At 34.0% G+C, this 9,616-nt stretch overlaps 1 long non-coding RNA gene across 13 annotated transcripts; it reads right to left on the minus strand.

The window, feature by feature from the left end:
• Window positions 1-4,338: 4,338 nt before the first annotated feature.
• Window positions 4,339-7,683, minus strand: LOC111920127 (uncharacterized). Of its 13 annotated transcripts, none has more exons than XR_006185908.2 (9): window positions 7,073-7,681; window positions 6,921-7,000; window positions 6,779-6,832; window positions 6,564-6,690; window positions 6,311-6,408; window positions 5,168-6,163; window positions 5,035-5,076; window positions 4,566-4,934; window positions 4,339-4,465 (listed from the first exon to the last, which is right to left on the minus strand). It is a non-coding gene; the product is annotated as an uncharacterized LOC111920127 (long non-coding RNA). The 13 variants fall into 13 exon arrangements; XR_002859721.3 differs by having other exon boundaries at window positions 5,168-6,195; XR_002859724.3 differs by lacking the exon at window positions 6,311-6,408 and having other exon boundaries at window positions 5,168-6,195.
• Between the last annotated feature and the right edge of the window lie 1,933 nt (window positions 7,684-9,616).

Raw genomic sequence — 9,616 nt, forward strand, 5'->3', positions numbered from 1 at the left:
AGAACCCTTTCATGCAAATACACATGATCATAAATCTTGAGATTTTATTATCTTTTTTTTCAAATCTATAATCTCAAACCGAATGGAACAACTAAATACGAACAATGTGCTTACTATACCTTCTTTGCATTCGTCGAAAACACTTCACACCTGCAATATTATTTTATTAATTAATTAATGCTTTTCTAATTGAATAATCAATTTTTAATTAATAAATTTTAAGTTTTAAAAGATTTGTATATTATATACCAGTTGTGATATATGCCAATAAGGCCACACTCATAAATAAACTCCAAGAGTATTTGCTTCAGCAGAAGTAGGAACAACATTCATAACCCACAACTTGGAGGAATGAATTCCAACTGCAAATCTACTCTAATAAATAAAGATTTTTTCCACTTGTCACACTCTCATTCAATTTGTCAAATGTTATTTTGTGGTTATTTTGAATTAATTTTTATTCCACATGTTATTTTATGGTTTTTCTATTTTATATTCAATAATAAATGCATATTAATTTCCTTAATGAACTTTCCTTTTAATTTTAAAATTACTAAATTAAAGCTTCATTAATTTCATTTATTTATATATCTAAATTACTTGTTTAAACTTAGAGAATTTTTTTTTTTTAATTCAATATTTTTCTAATTTTTCTTATAAATCCAAACTTCTCAAATGTTTAGAATTTTATATTTAGTTTTTTCTTTTACATAAACCCATGCAAATACATAGATCTCATGCCTAATAAAAAAAATATATATAGAAGATGTGACCTTTTTTTAATATTGTTATATTGATAAAATAAATATTATGCATTTGATGTTGATGGCTTGCTTTTTTGATAAAAGAATATTATACGATATCACTGAGTCCAAACCATTTTTGTTAAACTACTCATCTCCACTACTTACTATACATACATCTTTTATATGAACTAGAAGCGTTCGCCCCACGTTTTAACATCCCAAGTTTGGAAGCAAGAAGTTGAAGGGTGCTAAGTGTAAATTAAGGAAGCTACTCGACGAGTAGGTATGCTACTTGTCAAGTCGGAGCGGGATTTGATCGCGGGTTAAGTGGCCAACTCGCCGAGTCGAAAGATGTACTCGACGAGTTGGTGCTGGAATGAGAAAACCCTAATCCCGAGGGTTGCACCCTATTTAAAGGACTTTATGTCCTTCTCCCAGCCTCCTATCCCCCCTGAGAGTTCCAGAAAACCCTAATTTTCATGTGAGACTTCATTGTTGAGGAAATTGGAGCTTGGAAGAGGAATTTGGTGTAAGGAGCTTGAGGAATTAGAGGCTAGCATCAAGGGGCTTGTGTAGACCTGGGATCTACATCAGTTTGGGCAAATCTCAAAGGTAAGGAGCCATTATCTTAAGCTATTTCCTTTTTGGTTCATCCCTGGTGGTTGATTTGGAGTTCCTTAGCTTGTTTGAGATCTATTTCGGGTTTGGAGTTTAGATCTGAGGTTGCTACTCCAGATCTAGGCTTGTGATGGTCCAAAATGTCATAAAGCTTCTGTTTAAGAGTTGTTGGTGAAGCCCCCTAGTCCTTAACCCTAGCCCTAGTGTATTTTGGGGCTATATCTCCTTGGTTTCACGTAAAGTTTGCAACTTTATGTGAGGGTTAGACTATAAAAGAGTGGATCTATGGATTGGAACCCCTGCATGGCTCGAAAAGCCACTATATGGATTGAGAATTGGAGAGACTCAGCGAGTTACATGGGTGTACTCGACGAGTTGTATGAACATGTGCATGGACTCGGCGAGTCTGTTGAAGATTGTCTTGGACTCAGCGAGTCTGTTTTTGGACTCGGCGAGTCAGGTTGCAGAACTCCAATCTCTTTTGGTTAAAGCTTTGGATTAGTGAGTCGGTTGGCGACTCATTGAGTTGGACAGGATGGAATTCCGAGATCGTTGAACTCGATGAGTCTTGGGGTGACTCGGCGAGTTGAGTCGTGTTATGGGAGTTTTCTGAGTACAAGAACTCGACGAGTCGACGGGTTGACTCGGCGAGTAGAGTCAACCAAGAAGGTTGACTTTGACTGAGGACTTTGACTTTGACCAACAGTTGACCAGTTTGACTTCCAAGGGTATTTTGGTAATTTTGGTATTTATGGAATTGGTTCTTTGGTAGTGTTCTGTGGTGAAGTTCATGTCGGTAGTCGGAGCAGCTTGGTCTTATCTCTTCAGTCGGAAATTGCAGGTGAGTTATCCTCCCTATATCGACAGGGTCTACGACACCAAGGCCGACCCTTTATCGGATAGAAATCTGGGTATTGTTGTTATGTTATTGTTTTGCTAAATCTGGATCCTGGTATTTAGGATGGTGTTATGTTAGTGACCTGGTTAAGGTCGGTACCCGGTATTTAGGGTAATGTTATGTTAGTGACCTGGTTAAGGTAGGTACACGGTATATAGGGTAATGTTATGCTAGTGACCGGTTAGGTCGGAATCCTGGTTAGGATGTTGATGTGCTATGTGATCTGTTAGACTGTTTGTCTGGTTAAGGATTTGTTATGTGATTAATTGTTTTATGTGCACATGGTTGTTTGACAGGGGTTGGGTTGAGACGGGTCTTGCTTTGTGTTGTAGGCCAACATACCCATGGCGGACCGGATATTCCGAAGGCCCAGCAAACGGTCCAGATAGGCTGAAGGCCCCAAGAGGGCGGACCAGACGTGTCGAAGCTCGAAGAGTGGACCAGGCCGACTATAGACCCGGAGAGGGCGAACCAGTCATACTATACACTCAGAGAGTGGACCAGGTGGACTGAAGGCCCGGTGCGGGCGGACCAATCACACTGTAGACTCAACGTACATGGCTAGACTCGGAGGGTGGACCAGATGGACTGAAGGCCCGGTGCGGGCGGACCAGACACACAGTAGACCCGATGTGCATGGCTGTTCTATTTGTGATATGTTATGAGTATGTTTATGTGTGGTTGGTATTTTGGAGGTAACTCACTAAGCTTTCGGGCTTACAGTTCAGTGTATGTTTCAGATACTTCAGGAGATCGTGGCAAGACGATGGCGTGATTGTACCGCTCCTCATGATTTATGATTTATTTGATATGGTTCTGGGGGATACTGCGATTTAGCCTGCTCCAAAATGGATCTAAGATAGCACTTGTAATCAACAAGGCTATCATCCCCAGGCAATACACCGATTCCGGCTTTTTCGGTGTGATCTTTTCGCTTCCATCGTCCTTTTGAACCCAGTCGAAAGTGGGATGAGTATGTCCTGGATTACCGGATTCATTCTCATCCTGATCCACCATAGAAAGCAAGATCAGAAGAAGGATCAATGCAGAATAACTAAGCATGACAAGGAGACGAGAATGAATCCGGTAATCTAGGACATACTCATCCTGGAGCTTATGCTCTCCTCTGATGTTTAAACTATTTTGAAAACAAGATGTATGAACTTAATGGTTTTTGAATGAATTAAAATGTTTTAATTTGGCTCAAATTTTATGGGTGTTACACACGTTGCGGGGGTTAGAAGTTGTTTGTGTGTAAGCATAGTTTATTGCCTTAACCGGTAGCCACAACAAAGTATGTTCCTATTCTCTACAATTCACCCATTTACAAATATGGTAAAAAAATCTAAACATTGCATTGTTATCATCTGATTCTCATTCTCTACCCTAAAAAATACAATGCAAGCCCTAGCAAATAAGAAATGAAAATAATAAAAAGGAAAATGAAAGTCCATTGCTATTTTCTGCATTTAACTCTTATATATTGCATACAAGTAATACATTAAGAAAAGAAAAAAAATTGTTTTATTGCATTTAGACCATGGTTGGGCTATATGCAAGAAATTACAACGTAGTTTTGTTTTTTGAACTTTATATTATTGTATTTTCTAATTTGTTCCTTGTAAGCATGTAATAAAGTAGAAAAAAAAACTTTCTGAATTATGTCCAACAATTAAAAAAGTTAAATGTAAGAGATAGCAATGCACTTTTATTCATCTGATTATGGTAAAATCCAACTTTCATTTTTCCCTATTAGGACATTGTATTTTGGAGGAAAAGAATTTATTAATAAAAAAGCATAATGAAAGTATAGCGGGAAAAACTGAAAGCAAAATGCTACAATACATAATTAAATGAAAGTACATTACTATTTCTTGTATTTAGCCCAAAACATTGAAATTGTATTTGCTGAAAATAGAATGTTTTAATAAGAAAAAAAAATGAAAGTGGCAGGCTATTATATATATATAATGAGAAATAGAGTTGGTTAAAGGAGATTATAATTGGGATGAATAATAGTAAAACCCATGCTCACAACCTTAATACATTTAAGAACCCTTTCATGCAAAAAATCCATGATCATAAATCTTGAGATTTTATTATCTTTTTTTTCAAAGTCTATAATCTCCAACTGAATGGAACAGCTGAATACGAATAATGTGCTTACTATACCTTCTTTGCATTCGTCGAAAACACGTCACCCCTGCAATATTATTTTATTTATTAATTAATGCTTTTCTAATTTAATAATCAATTTTTTAATTAATAGATTTTAAGTTTTAAAAGATTTGTATATTATATACCAGTTGTGATATATGCCAATAAGGCCACACTCGTAAATAAACTCCAAGAGTATTTGCCTCAGCAGAAGTAGGAACAACATTCATAACCCACAACTTGGAGGAATGAATTCTAAGTGCAAATCATTCGAAAGTGGTATTCATATCCATTACATTCTGATACCTTCTAGAATCAATCATTTCATTCATCCGTTTATAACCATTCCCACGTATATTCTATTTTTTTTACCATCCTCCATATATTTCTCAACCGACAGACCCGTAATCAAACTGCTAACTATCATCAGTTGGAACGCATCATAAAGTCGTTCAAGAAACACCACCTAATCACCTCCACTTCCAGGTCTCACACACGATTCCATTTTCTTGTACCTATAATATAAAAAAAATATAATTTTTTTTATTGAATTCAAGAATTAATAAATAAAATAAAATGTTTTTTTACCAAATATCATCGGAACCCAATACCCACCCGGTTTAAGAACTTGGTCAATTTCCATCATGTACTTTCCATCTACATCAACAAATGCCAATGTGCTTTCGTTTAAGACATTGAATTTTGAAAAATCTACCAAATTAATTAAAATAGTAAAAATTGTCCGCACCATTTGAATACCATGGAATCAAGCAGCGGGAGCAATGAGCCATGTGAAAAGTTTTAGAAGGAAATCACATTTTAATGGAACCTATAACACGAATGATAGTTGGCACTCTTCTTTCAAGAGCAAACTAAACGTGTGCTTCATGGTTATGTGTAGGTGCAAATGACATTGCTATCACATTTCTCTTCCATAGGTAAGGACCAAAACTTGCTAACTAAAAACAACACCAAAAATGAAAAATCACAATTTTCAAAAATCCTAAATCAAACAAAAAACATTCAGAAAGAATTGAAAATAAAAACATACGTACCCCAAGTGTAGTCCTCACAATAGTTCATTAAAACAATTCATTAACGAATCAAAATTTTCAACCCAAAAATTAAACTTGAATGTATCTTATGAATTTTTTTTTTCTGATTTATAAAATTTATTTAATTTAATGAAACATAAATAATCCAACTCCAACCAACACCAGAAACAGATCAATACATCCATTGTTGTTAAATTAGATTAGATCGAAAACTAAATTTTAGGTTTTGCTAAAAAAAACTATTAAGCGTACCAACGACGAAAAAGAAGGTTTTAGCAGTAACGAATGAAGGAAGAGATAGAGCAAGTGCAACTGCAATCGTCAACACCATTATCACTTGTATAATGCAGATGTCCACCTAATTTTCCTGGAATGAAAAAAGATGAGAGAACTATCATTAAAGAAACTACCAAAATAAAAACGTTTCAGAACATAGTATGTAATTTGATTCATGGTTGCTCATCAAGATAGGTATAGGTGTAAAGATTCATGGTGGCTCGTCCACTACTTGAAGCTCCACTCCCATCATCACTTGACTTCATGGAATTGGTGATTCCATTCCTAGGTTCCTTGGTTGAAACAGATTCAGACTCTTCACCCAAGGGTTCAGAGATAGAGTCATTGTCTTCTTTAGGAATAGAATCAACATGTTAGACATTAGTAAAAAAAATGATGCCTTCATGTTCTTCCTGCATAATAAGTGATAATGCATCAGCGGAACCTGAGAAAAACAAATATAAGAAGCATTGTAATAATAATTTAAATTAATAGCAAGTGAATGAAGTGAGAAAAATTATAAACTTTACCCTACTATTTAAACTGGAATTCATGATTACATTATATGAGCATATCAACCGGAAGGGAACAGCTAGTGTTGCCAACACTCCTTAAACTTGGATTCCAGTACCCGAGGGCATAAATCATTACATGTAAGCTTGATATATAAAAAGAAGATTTTAGAATAATCAATCACCATAAAAACTTATGTTATATAAAATCTATTTATTAAATTTGTGTTTATTGAGATCTTTTTGCCAAAACTATAGTATTAACAAACAAAAAAGGTTATAAAAAATCGAAAAATAGTACCGGTCGAAGGCTTCACATGGGAGTCGACGACATACGGCGGAGAGCGGGGGAGGATTCTCTTACCCGGGTTCCTCTTGAAAAGCCCTTAAACAGAACACGTATCAACCGGGCGCGATTGACGGGTCACCTGGCTTATGGTGGTGGTCGTGTGACGGTAAGTTATAAACAATAAGAAATTAAAGTTAAAGAGAGTAACCAAGTAAAAAGAGTCATACCTGTGTCGATACGTAGCGTTCCTTTTTCTAATGAGCACTCCAAACTGTAAATTGCTTCACACCGAAAAATAAATTGTAAATTAATTGAAAAGGACAGAAGTGAGGTTTTGAAATCCACAGAGAAATCAAATTAACATGCAACCTTATAGCCTTCACTTGTATTGGATACAACCAATCGATATCCACAGTTTGTGTTACATCTTCCAGTCCAGGCAACAACATCTGAAAACCTAGGGTTTTTAGAAATAAAAACATCTACGGTCGATTGCAGAAAGAACCCAAACGAAAACTTACATCTACGATTTAAGGATGGCAGCTGAAGACAGTGAGGATGAGAAACGCTTTTGATGGGGGCGATGCAGGGTGGAGAAGACATTCTGTCGTTGCACGCCACAGACATCTAAAGAGCAAAGCGACAGGAGAGGAAGTGATATAGAATCAGACGTTGAAGAAAATATGTGCCTGAAATAGCCGACACCCAAAAGCCTTTATGTCGACAACGACAGGAATTAGTCTTCGACACAACAAGACGCCGACTACCTTGGCGATTCCTTCGTTTTCCTCTCCGACCTGTTATTTCTCTACACCCATTTGGAGCTGATAACAGGTAGAGGGAGATTAGAAGAAAGAAGATGGATCGTACATAGGAAGTAAGTGGTGGAGGTGGTGACCATGGAGATAGCAACCCGATGAACACCCGACTGGGTAACAAAAGCAGTGGAGCAGCTGATCGGGAGAGAGGGGCGGTGGGCATAACATGGACAAAGAGGCAATGGTGGTTTTCTCAAAGAAGCAGAGCAGTGAGACCTATCAGGCTGAGGATTAGGCAAGTGTTACGAATGTGGATTAAATCCATTGGAGGGAACCGCTAGGGAAAAAGCGAAAAAGCGGTGGAAGATACGTGTCTAGGAAACGCATAGACCCATACACCTAAAAAGTGACAAAATGGCATAAAATGCCCACAAAAAAACGGACAGAAACAAAGCCAGAAGAGAAGACATATCCATAAACAAAGGACCAATTTTGCCAAGTGCCTAACTTTGAACATCTTTTATATATATATATATATATATATATATATATATATATATATATATATATATATATATATATATATATATATATATATATATATATATATATATATATATATATATATATAGAGAGAGAGAGAGAGAGAGAGCTAGGTTCAAATGTGGATTAACATCTATTGTGCGGATGTGTGGACAGTGCTATTCTGTAAGAATGACAAAGAAAATATGTTGTTTGATAATATGAATACATTCAATCTTACATAACTATTGTCATTATCACATATTTTCACTAATTAAACCGTTTATAAGGTTATTATAGATTTTGCCAAGTGCCTAACTTTGAACATCTTATATATATATATATATATATATATATATATATATATATATATATATATATATATATATATATATATATATATATATATATATATATATATATAGAGAGAGAGAGAGAGAGAGCTAGGTTCAAATGTGGATTAACATCTATTGTGCGGATGTGTGGACAGTGCTATTCTGTAAGAATCACAAAGAAAATATGTTGTTTGATAATGTGAATACATTCAATCTTACATAACTATTGTCATTATCACATATTTTCACTAATTAAACCGTTTATAAGGTTATTATAGATTTTTTTTAATATTTTTATTTTGTGATAATGTTGTCGGAATACTTATTGAGTCGTATTCTGTAAGAATGAAAATGAGTGAAAAACAATGTGTGAGAACAAAAATGAATAAGATTAGTGAGAATGCATGAAAATGACAATAGTTGTGAGAGGTTTAACGCATTCACATTACTAAACAACATATTCTTTTAGTAATTCTCATAGAATAGCACTGTTCACACGTCCGCACAATAGTTGTGTATCCACATTATAACCTACTCCTATATATATATATATATATATATATATATATATATATATATATATATATATATATATATATATATATATATATATATAGGCTTAGATTATTCTATTCAAAGTAATTATTGTGTTATTGTATGCATAAATATGGGCCAATCAAATTTACTTATTTTAAGAAAGTGATTAATATATATTATTGAATTAAATATAATTGAAAAATATCATCTTAATTAATCACAAGGGTAATTTAGTCAATTAATATAGATTTAATAAAGGAAAATTTTATTTTTTTAGGGACATAGATTCTATTAATTTTAAAAATTCGATTGTACGAATTATAATTCTTTTAATTCGGACATTATGACAGAATATGTTTATGAATATATTCAAAAATAAAAATATTCTTGAACTATAAATAATAAAAATATTCTTGGACTTATTTCTGGATCATGACTTTAAAAACTTCTCGTAGAATAATAAATTCCTAAACAATCAATTGACAAATAAAAACAAAAAATACATTATTTCTTATAGAATACAAGTAACAATTGTTAAGAATTACATTTATTGTTAAAAAATAAAACTAAAAAAGACTTTCAAAACGGGAAAGAAAACATCAAAATATAACAACGACACTAGTACATTCTAAAAGAATAATGTTACTTAGAATCACTTTCAATTTTGTGGTCCGTTCTTCAAAAATCAACTTCTGTGAAAACAAAACAAAATTATAGTTTAGATTCCAATAATGCATTAACAAATGAAAAATAAAAAACTAAATTCCTTTGGAAAAAGATGTGGAATTGTGAATTGCACCAAAACCAATAAACAATAATTGTAGAACATGCATAAATCAGTCAGAAAATATCCATACTCCATTCCAATAAAATTGGAATTCATGGTTCCATTCCAACATAATTGGAATTCATG

Source organism: Lactuca sativa, chromosome 8, assembly GCF_002870075.4.
Source record: "Lactuca sativa cultivar Salinas chromosome 8, Lsat_Salinas_v11, whole genome shotgun sequence".
Lineage (NCBI taxonomy): Eukaryota > Viridiplantae > Streptophyta > Magnoliopsida > Asterales > Asteraceae > Lactuca > Lactuca sativa.